At 42.2% G+C, this 18,204-nt stretch overlaps 1 protein-coding gene across 4 annotated transcripts in view; it reads right to left on the bottom strand.

The window, feature by feature from the left end:
* Window positions 1-18,204, bottom strand: part of grik2 (glutamate receptor, ionotropic, kainate 2) — a 450,636-nt gene that overhangs the window by 191,905 nt on the left and 240,527 nt on the right. The window lies entirely within an intron of this gene.

The raw sequence follows: 18,204 nt of genomic DNA, 5'->3' as shown, positions 1-18,204 counted from the left end.
AGTGGGAATGCGTTTGGAGGCAGGGGCTGTGAGAAGTGGATGGCTTGTTGGTGAGCATCTTTTGTTCTAGTCTTTTATTTCAATTGTTTTAAGTTAGTATTTTCAGTAAGTCTCTATTCCGTTAATGTTAGAATGTTATATTGTTTGGGTGACCGGGCATATGGCCTTAAAACATGGCTGATGACACCATACGCAAACCCTGAAACCCCTCAAGAGGTGCGCTATAATAACATACATGCCCACACACGCGCCGTAGAGCGCACTTTTGGCGTGATTAAGGGCCGTTGGATGTGTTTGGATACAGCCGGTGGCAAACTAATAATGTTGTTGTAAGCTACTGTCATTACCTGCATCTCTCTCTCTCTCTCTCTCTCTCTCTCTCTCTGTCTCATTGTGTCATGTGGATTACTGTTAATTTGTTATGCTGATCTGTTCTGTACGACATCTATTGCACGTCTGTCCGTCCTGGAAGAGGGATCCCTCCTCAGTTGCTCTTCCTGAGGTTTCTACCGTTTTTTTTTTCCCCGTTAAAGGGGTTTTTTGGGGGAGTTTTTCCTTATCCGCTGTGAGGGTCATAAGGACAGAGGGATGTCGTATGCTGTAAAGCCCTGTGAGGCAAATTGTGATTTGTGATATTGGGCTGTATAAATAAAATTGATTGATTGATTGAAACTACTTTATACCCCTGAGAAGGTGTGCAAGATCATCCTGGCATGCTGTGTCCTCCACAATCTTACCCATGGCATTCCTGTAAGACCCGGCACCATCGCTTCTAACAAACTGTGAAATTTACTACTTCTCTCCTCGCGTAACCGCTTCCTTCATTCATGAATCAACTCTAGGCAAGCGGATTCCTTATATGGAGAAATGGGGGCGTGGTAGTATGCTGACTGCAGATCGCGGACACACGCCTGTCAATTTAGAATGGTTCTGATTTACTAACGTACGCACGGTGGTGAGAACAAAATTGGCCGGTATGCACGTGTCATGAGTCCGACGGTGATTTTGCGCAAGTACTTGTTTTTTGAGGAGAGTAAGAACATTTCTGCGCAGATATTAGTGAATGAGGCCCACTGTGTTGGTTGACCACTAGGCATTACCAAGTTACTGGGATGCAGATAAAGTCATTAGTTCATGACAAAAAAATATGCAAAACTACAAGGTTAATTACAGCAGCTGTGCTCTGAGATCGCCTATACAGACATTTAAGATGAGTGATGACAGAGAAGATTTGAAGCAACAAAAGGTCATCATATTGAAGTACAACAAAAAACATCTAGTATCTAAATTAAATGACCTGCAAATGTGTATTTAAGCCTGGCAAACAAAAAAAACAGAAAAACAACCAAAATATAATATGAAAGTGGCTGCTGAAGAACAGACGCTCAGCATCTGAAATGTTTCCAGTGGACTCACAGCTGCAACACCATGCAGCTGGATGCTTTGTACATTTGGCATTGTGACTGTAGATCTTGCTGAATTTGCACTTGCCACGTAGGTTGTGGAGATTCGAGAAACACAGTCAGACAAAAAAGAAATCTATATTGGGCTGAGCTTTACAAGCCTCCTAAAGCTTTCCAAATAAACATTTTGGGTTCTAATTTCCCGGCGCAGCACAGGGTGGCAAACCCCGCGCCGTGCTAGTTTCGAGTGGCGCAAACCGAGGTGCGCTCAGTTTGGTAGTTTGCGCTGAGATGGGTGTGGCGGCGCAGCAGCAGTGTGAGGTGTCGACAGATCCAGCTTGGCGCAGTGACAGGTTTGTGCCAAAAGGCTCATTACGCCTTTGCACGGCACATTTAAGGGCGAGGAGAGGTGCTCATTTGATTGGTGTGATATGTGTAAAACCCACTCCATGCCTTCTCTCCTCCCTCTTTTCGACTTGCGCAGGTAGGAGGGACGGAGGTGGGAAAGAGGAGTAGCTGCGCCAGCGCGCACGGTGTGCCAAACTTGCAAAATCTGCCTGGCCACACCCAGTTGGCGAAGCGCAGGTGCGCTGCGCCTCCACCATGCCCGGTCTGCAAAACTGGAGGCCTTTGACTTCATAGGCCTTTTCCAGTCCAACCAAGGGTAAGTGCAGACAATAGCTCGGCGGATTAGATATTGTAGCTAACTGCATAAGGATCTGCTCATGGGACAACTTCTTGGCCAACCAAACTGCTCATTAATCATGTGTGAGGCTGTTTAGTAACAGATGACAGATGAAGATGTACCTGCATTTGGATCCTAAACGGAACCAGCTATTGGAACCATATCAACAAAATGACGCCTAATCATAGTTGCACTAACAAAATAGAGTCCGTGTTTAATGCTTTTAACTAACAAAGAATGTTTTGGAGATGATGTAAATTTTACTTTTATTTTAAATTATTTATTTTATTCAGTGTAAGGGAGGTGGCCCGGCTTCCTCCCACAGACCAAAGACATGCACGCTAGGTTAACTGGTGACTCTAAACTGGCTGTAGGTGTGAATGGGAGTGTGAATGGTTGTCTGTCTCTATGTGTCAGCCCTGTGATAGTCTGGCCACCTGTCCAGGGTGTACTCCATCTCTCAGCCAATATCAGCAATATCAGCCATGTACTGTAACTTGCAGCTTTTTGTAGGCACCAACCCAAAATACTGCAGATATTTTTTAAATACTTTATTAATCCCCGAGGGGAAATTCAATTTTTCACTCTGTTGTCAATTACACACAGGTCCAAACACACACATGCACAAACTGAACCTATACATGCACTAAGTGGAGAGATGTCAGAGTGGGCTGCCCATGACAGACGCTCCGAACGGTTGGGGGATTCAGTGCCTTGCTCAGGGGCACCTCGGCAGTGCCCAGGAGGTGAACTGGCACCTCTCCAGCTACCAGTCCACGCTCCATATTTTGGTCCGGACAGGGACTTGAACAGACGACCCTGTGGTTCCCAACCCAAGTCCCTATGGACTGAGCTATTGAGCTACTGCCGCACCCCGGCCGATATTCACAGATACAAAGAATAGACCTCAGTAGCCCATAAATGATAAGGAAATGTCCTATTCTAAGGGCACGGTCACACAAGAGCAAATGCAGGCAAGGTGATATTTGTGTTGGATGTGGGCAGTGCCGGGAGTGACGCACATGGAAAGCTCGCTAGCTAGCTTGCTTATCAAAACTGCGATGTATGATGTCATTGATATTTTCCATTTTCTTACATTTCATACCTCGCTCCCACTCACTGCCACCCAGCAGCATCTGTCATGTGGGACAGTTTATTTTTTCATGGTCAGTATCAAAAAATATCAGAATGGCTAGATGGCATAACAGCGTAAAATTCCTGCCTTGAAGAGGCAGTGTAAACAGGGCCACTGTCTCCTCAACATGTGCTTCTTTGCTATCGGCTGAGATTGTGACTTCGCTGGTCAAAGTTGAACTCCATGCCATACAAAGATGAGAATTTACTTTGCCACTGGAAGTGAATGTTTTATTTACCCCTTCACTGTCACTGAATGGAAGTGAATGGGTGGCATATTTGCCAGTGTTAATTTCACACGTGTGTGACTCTGCCCTAACAGAGAAAAGAGCCAACATCCAAGACATTGCTCCTTGTCTTATCTCATCTTGGAGTGATTTTTCTTTGAAAGGCAACGCAGACTCTATTTATAGCACAAAGAGGTCACGTTCCTTTTTAGGAGATCACTCTGCTCAGAGAGTTCATATTTTCACAGTTTCGCAGTTTTTGTTTTTTTTTTATTATATTTTATTTATTTGAATTGCGAATTAAAGATGATGATTCTGTGGGAGCTATTTGTGTTCATGCTGCTGGTGCTGATGTTCTGACTTTACAGTGTCTTACAGTGTCAAAGTATCTTAATGGTCAGCACCAGGTTGCTGAACAGCTCTTAGAGCTGAAATGAACTCGAATACAAGATTAATACAACATCTTCATTTCGCTGAAATAATGCCTTAGTGCTTCAAACAGAACTTGAATTTGTGACAAGATTCTATTCTGTTCTAAAAAAGAAATGGATTAACTGCAAAATATACATAGTGTTGTTTGTGCAACACTTACGATTTTTTTGCACTTCGTAAGTGATCAAAACTCCATGTACAAGTCAGGCACCACCAGATCATCATGTAAATCATCAGTGTGAGAATTAACCTGTTACACTGCACTTCAGAGAGCACTCATTGGACTGAGCTACACAATGAGCAACTACAGCGCCCAAAAATAATCAGCATCACGTCCAAAGAGCTCGCACACAGTAAAATCATTATTCCCCTCATTTTAACTGCAGCAACAAACACAAATCTGCCGGAGAGTCCCTCGAGGCAAATCTGTGATTTGTGATATTGGGCTATATAAATACAATTGACTTGACTTGTGACAATGCAACAGCAGAGCAATCTATGTTTTACAAAAGAGCAATTTAGATTAACTGACTCAAAGAAAACACAACAAACAAAAGGACAGAGGAGATAATAAATGAAAATAAGCTACTACATTTCTGAAGTTGGAGCACCTTTTAGTAGCTTTTATGACCCTGTAGGATTTTGGGGAAATGAGGTCTTCATTTTAATATTAGCACAAACAATGATGTGGCAAATGTTTTTCTCTATCATGAGCTTCAGAGCTCTGATTGAGGCTGGAAAAATCAGGCACAAACCTGCATGAACTCTAGTTTTTGCCCAAGATTGATGCAGGCGCAAAACCTCAGCAGCAGTTTTTGCCCATGCCCAATTAATAACAGAATTTCCAAGGGGAAAAAAACACAATAATAACAATATTAAAACATCTACCGTAAGCTTAAGTCATCTAAAGTCTTTTAAGTGCAGTAACAGAGAATTGTGACCCAATCTCCAACATGTGTCTTTTCCTACTGAATGTTCAGCACAGCCAAAAAACTGGTTGTATGCTATATATAGAAGTTGTGTAATATTTCTCCTCATTATGAGAGGCTGGCATCGGGGTGGGCTGATGGCAACACAGCCCATACATTGCTCTCAACATTATACAAACTATAAATACTATATTGAAAAAAAAAAACAAGGGATATTGGAGTGAACCCGACCCATTTCAAGTCCAGGGGAATTTTGTAAATTTACAGCCTGGCCCAGCTCAAACCTGGCAGGTCAGTTTGGGGCCAATCAGGTTCGGGCAGAGAATGAAAACTCTAATAGGCTTGTAAACCAACACATCTCACTCCCATCTAATCACATATTGATGTTTGGTCATGGACTGTCCATGTCAAGCTATGGAGTGCAAGGTATCCTGAGTCCATTGGTTGTTAACGTTCTGGGATGCCGTGTCAACGTCAGCCTGTAACATGCATTATCTGTTTTCAAAACACTCTTCCTTTTCCACAGGATATGAACAGTTTGCATATAGTCTCTTTAAAATTAAGCACTACGTTGGCACAACACCGCCAATTGATTGATTGAATTTTTCTGTGAACAACAAACACACATGGTTACGTTTTGCCAACACACACATGTGGTTGGATTTAGGCAATAAAAGCACATGGTTGGGTTTAGAAAAAAAATAATAGGGTTTGACTCCACAATCATATGAGAAGCAAACACTGGCCTTCTAGGTGAAAGTCAGTGATTGTTGGTAGAGTTCTCAACGGGCCCAAAAATTCAACCCGAAACCAAAATGACCCAAGGGACTTGAAGCCCGAAACCGGCCCGGGCCGACATCATCACATACATCACTGGGTCTGAGCCCGACTGAACCTGAGTTTTTTTGTTTTTTGTTTTTTTTTTAAATGGAAGGGGGAAAAAAATGATGCTCCCCCTGTGCACCTCTGCAGTCTGGCTTCCCTGGCTCAAATACAGTATCTTTAATCACTTAAAGTCAACCAATCATTCATGTCCCAAAATAATATTACCAAACAGACAGGCTTCAACGTCAGCGTGGGGGAGAGCAACCATTGCGCATCATGTAGCGCTGCGCTGCTGCATTTTATGAGCCGCAGCCACTTTTCCTGCACCTGAACGCTGACTGACTGACTGAACTTCGCTCACACTTCACAGCAGCATATCTTGTTTTGGTATTATTATTTTTTTCGTCAGAACGGAATTCAGTATTCTTTATTTTTATAATTCACATATTCTTCTTGCTTAATTATTATAGTCCTATTATCATCCCCCTCACACACACACACACACACACACACACACACACACACACAGCAGACGATACTTCAACTTCAACTCAAACACTTTATTAAAAACGGTAACTATAACCTTCAAACATCAACAACATAACATTGAATAATGAATGGATTTGGAATAATCTTAACAGACATGCATATTTTCTTCCTCACAGGTTGCTCAGAAGTGAGAACCATGGACAGCAGCATTGTGTGTTAGTGCTGCTGTCACACCCTCACACAGTGCGCTTCTCTGACAGACACACTTTTTTTTTTCTTTTTCTCTTTCTCTCTCCGCTGTCCAAGCCCGACTCAGCCTGCCCCAAATAACTTAATTAGTTGGCTTGGACTCGGGTTGAAATTGAGAACTCTAATTGTTGGACCCATCCACCACCCCTCCACCTCCTGATGACAAAGTCAGCTCATATATTATGTCACTTTAGAAACACTGATATAATTTGTATGAAACAAATATACAAATCTATCATAACATAGCATCGGGCCGGCTCAGACCAGGGTCCGACAACAACACAGCTGTGCTCCATTGACTCTATTGCAATCGTTTTAGATTTCCTTCATTTTCAGGCTGGTTTTGTGGATTTGGAGCTAAATGTTGTGCCTGGGGCATGTCGTGTATTAATGATACTCGTTACCTGGAGAGATTAGAAAAAGATATATGTTTCTTCCCTGTTCCAAAACCAAAATGAAACCCTGAAAAGTGTAGGGTTAGCTAGCTAGCTACTGAAGATATAGCCTACTGAATGTATACACATGCTGCTTTTGCTTTTTAATGATTATGACAGTGAAAAAAAGACCGACCCTGCTGTACAGGAACCAGTGAAGGGAAGCAGGGAAACTTTGCTGATATTCAACCAGCTGTGTGTCATCGCATTGTGTGCAGATGAACGATGTTTGACTTCCCCCGGAGAATCCTGTTTCCTTTAATATTCATTGCCTGTGTGGCGATCAGCAGTGATGTGGTGGTTTACTTTTACACTGTGATCTGTAGCCTATAGTTCGGCTTTAGCTTCTAACTATCTTTGTCTTTTTAACCTGTTGTTGCTGCTGAGTCAGTTTGACATCCTGGATATATCCTTCAAACACAGACTGTAGACCCCTCTGTCTGCTGCTCTCTGGAATCACTGTTTCAGTTTTCCAAAAATGTGATAATATTTCTTCTGGGAGTGTAGTTACTTACAGTGTGGGCTCCATGTTTATATAGACACATAGAGCTAAAGGGCATTGAAGTTAATATTAGTGGAATGACTACATTTCTATGGGTAAAAAAAAGACTACATACAGCCATGAGCTAGATAGCTGCTTACATCTATTTTACATATTTATGTTATTCTTTTTTTTTTTTTTTTTTAAGTTCATAGCCCATAATAATAAACGCAGGCAGGGAATAACCGAGTTTGGTCCCTCTCTCCGTCATCAGCAGCTACTCCATTAAAGAGACGGCAGTGACAGCGAGAGAGGGAGAGAAGAAAGAGCATGTCACTTATTCCCTCCATTAGCTTCATTAGTGCGGGAGGATGAGGCAGATTAAGACCGCAGCGGGTTGGATGATGATGCGATTTGGCAGGGTTCTCTGTTATTTCAGGCCCGGCCATTTTGGCGCCTCTGTTTGGGCTGGGTTATAATGTGATGTGATGCCCAGGCCCTCAGGGGCCGTGCTGCTGTTGCTACCAGCCTCTCTGATTAAAATCTGCTCTCACCAGCCAGCCTTAGTCTGGATGCCCTCACGCTCCCCTCTCATTTCCATCCAGCACCATGTAGCTTTCACTTCCCATCCCACATGATGTTTCAGCACTGCGCCATGGATTTTAGGAGACAAATCCAGGCCAGACACTTCACATGCCCTCACCTGTACAATACCCAGTGTAAAAAACAACAACACAAAAACCACCCCATTATGCTTCAGAAGAAAGTTCATCTTTTAAATGTATCTCATGTATATAACTATTACCTGTAAAATACACATCACTTTGACAGGGACCTTTCTGTCCTGTTGATAGCACAGAGTGTTAAATTACTCATGCAATACTCTGTGAGAGTCTACTCATATGATCTCTAAGAAGACCTCACATCTTATGGATCTGTAATATATTTAACACTAATATCAGTGTTACGTAATGCCCATGTTTTGTGTGGAAGGCCTGTTTTCATACATTGTTATGTACCCCCAACTAAAAATGCAGGGTTCCGAAACTTTTGCTTCAGGCCCTTTTACTTTTTTGTTATTCTGAAACTGTAAAAGATTGAAATTAAAAAAGTAACCTTGCTTAAAATATTAAAGAACTGTGTTGTCTTTAACATTTTGGTTTTGGGAAATCAGGTCATTTTTTTACTTGCTTAGATATACATAGTAAACAAAATTTTGATCAGGGGTGCCCAAACTTATGCATGCCACTGCAAAATAATGATTAGCAAAAAATCCAATAATTAAAAGCAAGACTAAATAAATAGATTTTTGACAGTTCACCAAACCTGCATCTCTTTTAGCTTTTGGTGGGGCAATCCATAATTTTGGAGCATAGTTATGCTGTGCTGCCTATTTTCTTGTGTGTATTATTGTGTGTATCTAAAAACCGAGCATGAGAAGATCTAAGAGCTCGTGAGGAATTTAAAAAATGACGGAGAGACTGCAATGTAGGCCAGTCAGCTTTAAAAACAAGTAAGAAAAAAAGTAAATTAAAATCTATTTCAAAAGATACTGGAAGGTAGCTAAAACTGGGATAATATGCTCCCTCTTCCTTGTTTTGGTTAAACCTTTAGCAGCATAACTCTGGATAAGCTGAACATTTTCAATTGACTGTTTCAGAAGGCCGGTAAAAAGAATATTGCAATTATCTAATTTATTTGAAATATTCAATTTTCAGCATCTTTTTAGGATGGGAACAGTTGTACTTTGGTGATGTTTCTTAAGTAATAAAAAAGCTGTTTTGGTCACCTTTCTTATGTGTAAAATAAAATTTAAATCTGAATCTAGAATAATGTCCAGGCATGTTACTCATGTTACTACTAATCTCAGGAGCCACATGCACAAGCTTGCAAGACATGAGATCTGTTTTAGCTTAGGGGATAAATGAGAGTATCTCAGTTTATTGTCATTCAGTTTCAAATATATAGCTCATACAAAAAGGTATGTAGGGAGATGACCAGCTGTGGACCTTTAAATGTTGATGGCTGGTATATAATGCACTGCCAAGTACATATAATGCATTCACAAATAAATATATGTTAATTTGATCTCAGATAAGCTTGTTTTGTAAAACTTTATTTTATTAGTCATGTGTGGCATCTGAGACTATTTTTGTTTAAATACACAGAAAGGTTGTTGTAGTGTACTTTTCAATTTACTTGTGTTGACAGATTCTGAAGTGCAGGAACCTACATTTCAAGATGTTAAGTTGCTGTCACTGATCATTATCCTTGAAGTCTATATTCTCTCCTGATTTCCAGCCACACTGTGGGTTACACACAGTGACATAAGGTAGTCATTATGGGCCCCAGTACATGTTACTATGATGGGCTATAGTGCCAGACTTTGTGTCTAAATTAGCAGCCATATATCCTAGCATCTTGTCACATTATCAACTTAAGACATTGGACAGCATCAACATATTACCTAACAGTCATCTTTGTATAATCTGTATATAACTAAAATACCAAAGAAACACAGCACATAATTTTGCTGCAGATTGCTACTGACCTGGCCTTTTTAAGGGCATAAATAGCAAATGCCATTAATTTCAGTTTAACATGACTTCTTAGGTAATAACAGTTGCATTTTTGAGGAGGTAATCTGAATCACTCTCAAGGGCCCATTCTTCTCCCACTGCTCCCCACCCCATGGGCCGCTGTGCAACTGCACTGCTTGCACTGTCTTTATTTATGACACATACACATAGACACCCAGTGGATGACCCACATAAAGGTGATATTTTTTTCTTGGTTTCATGTCGGAGCTTGTTTCTGGATAATACAAAGAACATGCAGGTCTGACTGTGGGTGTTGGCTAAAATTAAATTAAAATTTTAACAATTTTATTTCATGATTTGAGGTTTTTAATCCTCTGCCTGGTGACTCTGGGCATCAGCTCTGTCCTCTGCACCACCTTCCATTTATATGTCTCACAGTTTGCCATTTAGTGCTTAAAAAACTGCAATGCCCAGGAGGTAAAACTTCTACCACCAGGGTTGTGCACGTGTGTCTTGCATACTTCCAATAATTAGACTGAGATTGGTTACTTTTACCTGCCTGTCCATTGTTGCCTCATGTATCCTCTGATGGTCTAATGGGCCTAAAGCTTAGCAATAAAGTGAAACACTGCATAGATGCAAGTGTGCAAAAATCTTTCTTACCAGTTTAAACTTAGTTTTACCTAAAAAAAAAATTCCCAGATGGTAACTTTAGACGTGCAGCCTTGGCAAATTATTTGAACAGCACATGGTTATTGTAGGATTTGAGGTTTTGGGTCGGGCCACAGATCTTTTGACCTCCTCCTCTATGCCCTGTTCACTTCAGCAAATTTTTATTTAACAAAGCCTTTATAAATCTAAATTGTCATCACATGATAGCTGATGGGTTCTGAAATCAAAATGATTCCAATATCAAAATCCCCTGAAGAGTCTTTATACATATAGATGGATGACTGTTTATAGATATTAAAGTTCTGGCTTGTATGTGTAACTACAGTGATTACACACTGTGTATGTGGTCTAATGGCTGCCAAAACATCTCTAAACCTGCAGTGGTACTGTAGCTAAATGCATCCAGTGTCAACACTGACGGAGGAACGAAGCTGCTGCTGCACTACTGTTGTGCTAGATTTTGCCCCATAGGCAGTGCTGACAAGGTGTTTGAGCGCAATATACGCTTTTCTGAAGGAAAACAAAATATTAGGGCAGAGGATGTAATGGATAAGGATACATTTTACAGTGTTTTGGCTGACTTGGATATCCAGCCACATTTGTTTGGGCCAGCATACAGCCGAAGGAGTGCAGCAGAGAGAGGATGAAGCTGCGGTTGCTGTGTAGAGTATATGGCCAGCGGGGAGCCTCTAGAACCTGTCAAGAGCAACTGGTGGAGCCGTTGCTCAAATCTCCCTACAATGAAAACAGAAATGAAATCATTCTGCTGCAATGAATTTCAGCGTGGGCTGTTTTTGTTAGATGGTGTCACCAGCGCTGGGAGAGCCCCGAGAGAGCTCATGTGTGCGGTACTATGCATGAAATTTTACTCCTCACTTGGACAGGATGTGCTGAAGACCTTCTGTAGGATGACCAGAAGGGCCGAGAGGACAGATGACCACTGAGGGAATGTTTTTGTCACCTAACACTTTTATAAGCTATTTTGTTGAGTTACCTTAAAGCAAAATTTTATTTTAGTTGGGCTTTTATTGTGAAAGGTAAAAAACAGAGAAGTGAAGCGGTGTTGCGCTGCCATGGACAATGTAGTCTTGCTGTCTTGGTCCACATTTGTTCAGACTACAAAGTCTCTATGTTTTAATTTCATTACCTGCAACAATATAGGTGCAGCTTATAAACCATGGTTATGCTATGTTTTGGGCAATAAAATCAGCTATATAGAGGCTAGTAAGTGGCGCACAATGCATCCTGGTACGCCGGCACAGCTCCATGAGCAGGAGAACTCAGTCTTCCCAGTCAATATAGCACACACTGAGGAATTCATTGCTCCAATAATTTACCATCAACACTGACTGGACATGCACATAAATGGTGGTGAAGGTGATGGCTGGATGATTTATATGGGCCAAGATCAGTTGCCAGGCATCTAGCAGAGATTCGAGGAGGTTATTGGTCCTTGTCAAAAAATAGTGCAGTACATAAACCTTTGTTTCCATTTTGGGTTTGAACATATTAAAAAAAACAAAATATAACGTCTTCATTGGTGCGCTTCACAGGCACTGGTAGATGTTTTCGTTTGGTTTTGTTTTTTTAATGTTTTGTTTTGTTTTCCCACCAGACAGAGTCAGGCTTCCCTCTGTTTCTACTCTCTACATTACCCGGCTGCTGTCTGTAGCTTTATACTGAGTGTACAGACATGAGAGATATATTGATCTTCTCACCTTGCTCTTGGACAAGAAAGCAAATACTTGTATTTCCCAATATGTTCAACTTTTCCATAACAACTCATCTGCGTGTTCATGACTAACCTGCACAAACCTCCATTCTCTGCGAACTGTTGATGTTATGCCCCCTCAGAAACTACGGCTATGCATCAGAAAGATGCAATAAAAAACACAAATATTGAGGCTGTGCATCAGGATGCAAGTAAGTAAGGTCAGCAGCAGCCTTCGAGCACACCACAATAACAATTGTGGGAAGTTTCAAAAAGAAACTAAAGAGCTTTTCCTCAGTGTCTGTTTGTGTAGGTTTTCTGACAATACTGGCTTTTTACAAACAAATATCATTTGAATGTGACCTTTAGCTTGCAAATATTTATTGAGAGAAGGAACTGTGTTGAGAAAGCCTCGGAAACAGCATTCAGAGCTGCATGTAACACTTGAACTCTGCATCTGTATTGACAGAGCATTATCAATATCAAAACAAACTTCAATAAAGTACCTTAATGAACTTAGATCCACTCTTAAAACGACCTGACTCTGGACTGTGCCAGAGCGCTGTGTCACAGGTCCCTGACAGCTAAAGAGGCAAATGGAGGTGACGAAAGTGCAGACTCTTCTGTGACACTTGTCAGTCACTGTGGCTTGAATAGCTGAAATGTATTCTGGGACACAGCTGAGGAAGGAGATGTGGGTGTCAACCACACAAGGGTTACACAAGAGTCTCCCTGAGGAGTCTCTTCAGATAATGAGACAAGACTAATGCCACTAATTGGTGCTTAAATGAATGGTGTCTGCTTATTGGACAAATTCATGTATTAAGGGATAGACCACTGTACTCACTGTGGCCACTTAACTCAGTGCAGCCCTTCTGTGCAAACAGCTCACTCCTGCAGATATCATGTTATGAAAAAAGTAGATGTGTAAAGCTCCAGGGGAGAGGGAAGAGGTTCCTAGTGTTCAGTTCAGTGTTGGAATGGGCCAGACACTGATTCATGGAACTCTGAATGTGGTATGATGCTCAGTGCCTCATGGGATTTTACCACACATAGTGTCTGGAAAATCCAGTCAGCCCAAATGCCTCACTGATGACAGAGGTCAGAGGAGAACAGAGAAATGTGATGTGCACAAGGATATCTCAGCCCAAAGCAGTCTTGAAATGGATGAACTGCAACAGAGGCCAAACTGGCTTGTGGTATTTCAGCTAACAGGACCATGGAAACACAAAACTGGACAACCAAGGAGTTGGACATTTGGACTTCCTCGAGTGAATCTTGGTTAATGGTGTGGCAATGTGTCTGTCGTGTGTTGGAGTGCCAGACAACAATAAAGAGTGGAGAAGGACTCAGCATCTCAAAAGGTAGAAGATCTGAGACAGAGCAAAGGCTTGTGTCAATCAAAAAGACAAGGCCCTTACAGTGTCAGGATTTGGGAGAACCTGGCATTCTGGTTCCCAAGACCAAAGTTGGGAAATATTTTGTGATAAGAAAGCTTAATGTCTCTTTATTTGAGGTTTCTAGCATCGCGTTAATTAAGCTGACAATAGGCTACTTAATGTTACTGTTAAGCATTAGGCTGTTAGGCATTAGGCTGTCAAGCATCAAGTTGTCGAGCATTAGGCTGTCGAGCATTGGGTTGTCGAGCATTAGACTGTCGAGCATTAGACTGTCGAGCATTAGGTTGTCGAGCATTATGCTGTCAAGCTTTAGGCTGTCGAGCATTGGATTGTCGAGCATTAGGCTGTCGAGCATTAGGTTGTCGAGCATTAGGTTATCGAGCATTAGGCTGTTGAGCATTAGGCTGTCGAGCATTAGGCTGTCGAGCATTAGGTTATGGAGCATTAGGCTGTTGAGCATTAGGCTGTCGAGCATTAGGCTGTTGAGCATTAGGTTATGGAGCATTAGGCTGTCAAGCATTGGGTTGTGGAGCATTAGGCTGTCGAGCATTAGGCTGTTGAGCATTAGGCTGTCGAGCATTAGGCTGTTGAGCATTAGGCTGTCGAGCATTAGGCTGTTGAGCATTAGGCTGTTGAGCATTAGGCTGTCGAGCATTAGGCTGTCGAGCATTAGGCTGTTGAGCATTAGGCTGTCGAGCATTAGGCTGTTGAGCATTAGGCTGTCGAGCATTAGGCTGTTGAGCATTAGGCTGTCGAGCATTAGGCTGTTGAGCATTAGGCTGTCGGGCATTGGATTGTCGAGCATTAGGTTGTCGAGCATTAGGTTTTCGAGTATTAGGCTGTCGAGCATTAGGCTGTCGAGCATTAGGCTGTCGGGCATTGGATTGTCGAGCATTAGGTTGTCGAGCATTAGGTTTTCGAGTATTAGGCTGTCGAGCATTAGGCTGTCGAGCATTAGGCTGTCGAGCATTGGGTTGTGGAGCATTAAGCTGTCGAGCATTGGGTTGTGGAGCATTAAGCTATTGAGCATTAGGTTGTGGAGCATTAAGCTGTCGAGCATTGGGTTGTCAAGCATTAAGCTATTGAGCATTAGGTTGTGGAGCATTGGGTTGTGGAGCATTAGGCTGTCGAACATTAGGTTGTGGAGCATTAAGCTGTCGAGCATTGGGTTGTAGAGCATTAGGCTGTCGAAGATTGGGTTGTCGAGCATTAGGTTGTCGAGCATTAGGCTGCTGAGCATTAGGTTATCGAGCATTAGGGTGTGGAGCATTAGGCTGTCAAGGATTAGGTTGTGGAGCATTAGGTTGTGGAGCATTAAGCTGTCGAGCATTGGGTTGTGTTTGTCGAGCATTAGGTTGTTGAGCATTAGGCTGTTGAGCATTAGGTTATCGAGCATCAGGGTGTGGAGCATTAGGCTGTCGAGCATTAGGTTGTCGAGCATTAGGCTGTCAAGCATTAGGTTGTCGAGCATTAAGCTGTCGAGCATTGGGTTGTCGAGCATTAGGCTGTTGAGCATTAGGCTGTCGAGCATTAGGGTGTGGAAAATTTGGCTGTCTAGCATTAGGCTGTCTAGCATTAGGCTGTCGAGGATTAGGTTGTGGAGCATTAGGCTGTCGAGCATTAGGTTGTCGAGCATTAAGCTGTCAAGCATTGGGTTGTCGAGCATTAGGCTGTTGAGCATTAGGTTATCGAGCATTAGGGTGTGGAAAATTTGGCTGTCTAGCATTAGGCTGTCGAGCATTAGGTTGTCGAGCATTAAGCTGACGAGCATTAGGTTGTCAAGCATTAGGCTGTCGAGCACTGGGTTGTCGAGCATTATGCTGTCGAGCATTAGGTTGTCGAGAATTAGGCTGTCGAGCATTAGTTTGTTGAGCATTAGGCTGTCGAGCATTAGGCTGTCGAGCATTAGATTGTGGAGCATTAGGCTGTCGAGCATTAGTTTGTTGAGCATTAGGTTGTGGAGCATTAGGCTGTCGAGCATTAGAATGTCGAGCATTAGGCTGTTGAGCATTGGGTTGTCGAGCATTAGGCTGTCGAGCATTATGGTGTGAAAGATTTAGCTGTTTAGCATTAAGCTGTCGAGCATTGGGTTGTGTTTGTCGAGCATTAGGTTGTTGAGCATTAGGCTGTTGAGCATTATGTTATCGAGCATCAGGGTGTGGAGCATTAGGCTGTCGAGCATTAGGTTGTCGAGCATTAGGCTGTCAAGCATTAGGTTGTCGAGCATTAAGCTGTCGAGCATTGGGTTGTCGAGCATTAGGCTGTTGAGCATTAGGCTGTCGAGCATTAGGGTGTGGAAAATTTGGCTGTCTAGCATTAGGCTGTCTAGCATTAGGCTGTCGAGGATTAGGTTGTGGAGCATTAGGCTGTCGAGCATTAAGCTGTCAAGCATTGGGTTGTCGAGCATTAGGCTGTTGAGCATTAGGTTATCGAGCATTAGGGTGTGGAAAATTTGGCTGTCTAGCATTAGGCTGTCGAGCATTAGGTTGTCGAGCATTAAGCTGACGAGCATTAGGTTGTCAAGCATTAGGCTGTCGAGCACTGGGTTGTCGAGCATTATGCTGTCGAGCATTAGGTTGTCGAGAATTAGGCTGTCGAGCATTAGTTTGTTGAGCATTAGGTTGTGGAGCATTAGGCTGTCGAGCATTAGATTGTGGAGCATTAGGCTGTCGAGCATTAGTTTGTTGAGCATTAGGTTGTGGAGCATTAGGCTGTCGAGCATTAGATTGTGGAGCATTAGGCTGTCGAGCATTAGAATGTCGAGCATTAGGCTGTTGAGCATTGGGTTGTCGAGCATTAGGCTGTCGAGCATTATGGTGTGAAAGATTTAGCTGTTTAGCATTAGGCTGTCGAGCATTAGGTTGTGGAAGTTTTGGCTGTCTAGCATTAGGCTATTGAGCATTAGGCTGTCAAGCATTAGGTTGTGTAAGATTTGGCTGTCTAGCATTAGGGTGGTGAGCATCAGGCTGGTAAGCATTAGGCTGGTGAACATTAGGCTGCTGTGCATCAGGGGTCAACCATTAGGGTTTTAGGCATTAGGCTGCTGAGCATTAGGCGGGCAAGCATTTAGGCTTCTGATCATCAGGTTGTCGACCACTGGGCCTTTAGGTATTAGGCTGCTGAGCATTAGGCTGGCAAGCATTAGGCTGCTGAGCATTAGGCTGGCAAGCATTAGGCTGCTAAGCATTAGGCTGGTGAGCATTAGGCTGCTAAGCATTAGGTTGTCAGGCATTAGGCTAAGCATTAGGCTGGTGAGCATTAGGCTGCTAAGCATTAGACTGGTGAGCATTGGGCTGCTAAGCATTAGGTTTTCAAGCATTAGGCTGGTGAGCATTAGATTTTCAAGCATTAGGCTGGTCAACCAACGCTTTGTTTTTTAATTAATGATAGCATTAATTGAAACAGAGACACTATGATTTTATAATTGGTGTCTGTGGTTTGAATGTCTAATGCTGTGTTCACACAGTGACAAAGTTACAAAACAGCCAAGCGTAGCCAGCAACATTGTCCCAAGTGGCTGTTGACATTTGCAGCAGGTTAGTAAGTTAATTCAGTTGATGTCGGTCATGCTAACTGGCTGGAGACTGCGGTTAAGAATCATCTGTAGTATGTTGATATGCAAAGCAGAAATGTCAAATAAGTTGGACCAGTGGTGTGTAACTAAATGTTACATTTACGGCTGAATCATGACAACAGAAATAAACAAATTTGCTGGTTTCACACATCTGCACAGTTCTAATCAATTGCCATGTGTCCTCCTGAAAGTTCTTCTTAGCGTGACATCCCAGTGATTCGGTCTATTTTCCAGTATCATCCTCTATGCACAGAAAGTGTTACCTCATGTACTATAGGCTATAATAGTCTCTCGTCCAATATCCCCATAACTGTAACTTCCCCTTGACCACCTCATATACAGTATTAGTCATAGAACCCTTGACACTTCAGTTTTTTAGTATGTAACTGTAGCTTAATGTATTTCCACAGTGCAGCTCTGCTCTGAAGAAAAAAATATAGGCTATTTTCAGATTGTTTCAGGACCTGTATAACCACTATGACACAGCTAAACCTTTTCTGTTTTTGTCTGCTGATTGCCATAAACAGGATTTAAAGCTCTGTGGTGTCAAGTTCTCATTTTCATATTAAAATTTTTGTGAATGAAATGCTCACAGATGGAGCATTAACAGGCAGCCTTATATGGCAATTTTAGCTGTGCCGAATACTTAATAATACTTGATTAAATCTCACACACATCCTTGCGAACAGGTGGTATTCACCTGACTTACGCACAAGCCTGTGGTGCATTTAAAGTTAAGAGAGTTTAGTGAATTCGATTCGGAATACTTGTACAAATATTGGACCTGTATTAAGCCCATTTTCAGGAGCTCTTCTATAATTTTTTTTCATATAGGTGTTGAGATGGGAACCCTGAAAATCTTGGGGTGGTAAACTAAAATCAAAGGCCTTAACTGAATTTCAAGAATTTGATTACTAATTTGAAAACTATGCCAATATTAGAGTTAAGGAATCGCATACCGATATGCTGTGCTCTATTATTTTACAGTTACTATTGTTACTAACTATCTGGTGTGCATA

The sequence above is a fragment of the Epinephelus fuscoguttatus genome, linkage group LG8 (assembly GCF_011397635.1).
Source record: "Epinephelus fuscoguttatus linkage group LG8, E.fuscoguttatus.final_Chr_v1".
In the NCBI taxonomy this organism is placed as follows: Eukaryota; Metazoa; Chordata; class Actinopteri; order Perciformes; family Serranidae; genus Epinephelus; species Epinephelus fuscoguttatus.
Note: the sequence above shows the minus strand (reverse complement) of the source record. Positions and strands in the feature narration are given on the sequence as shown.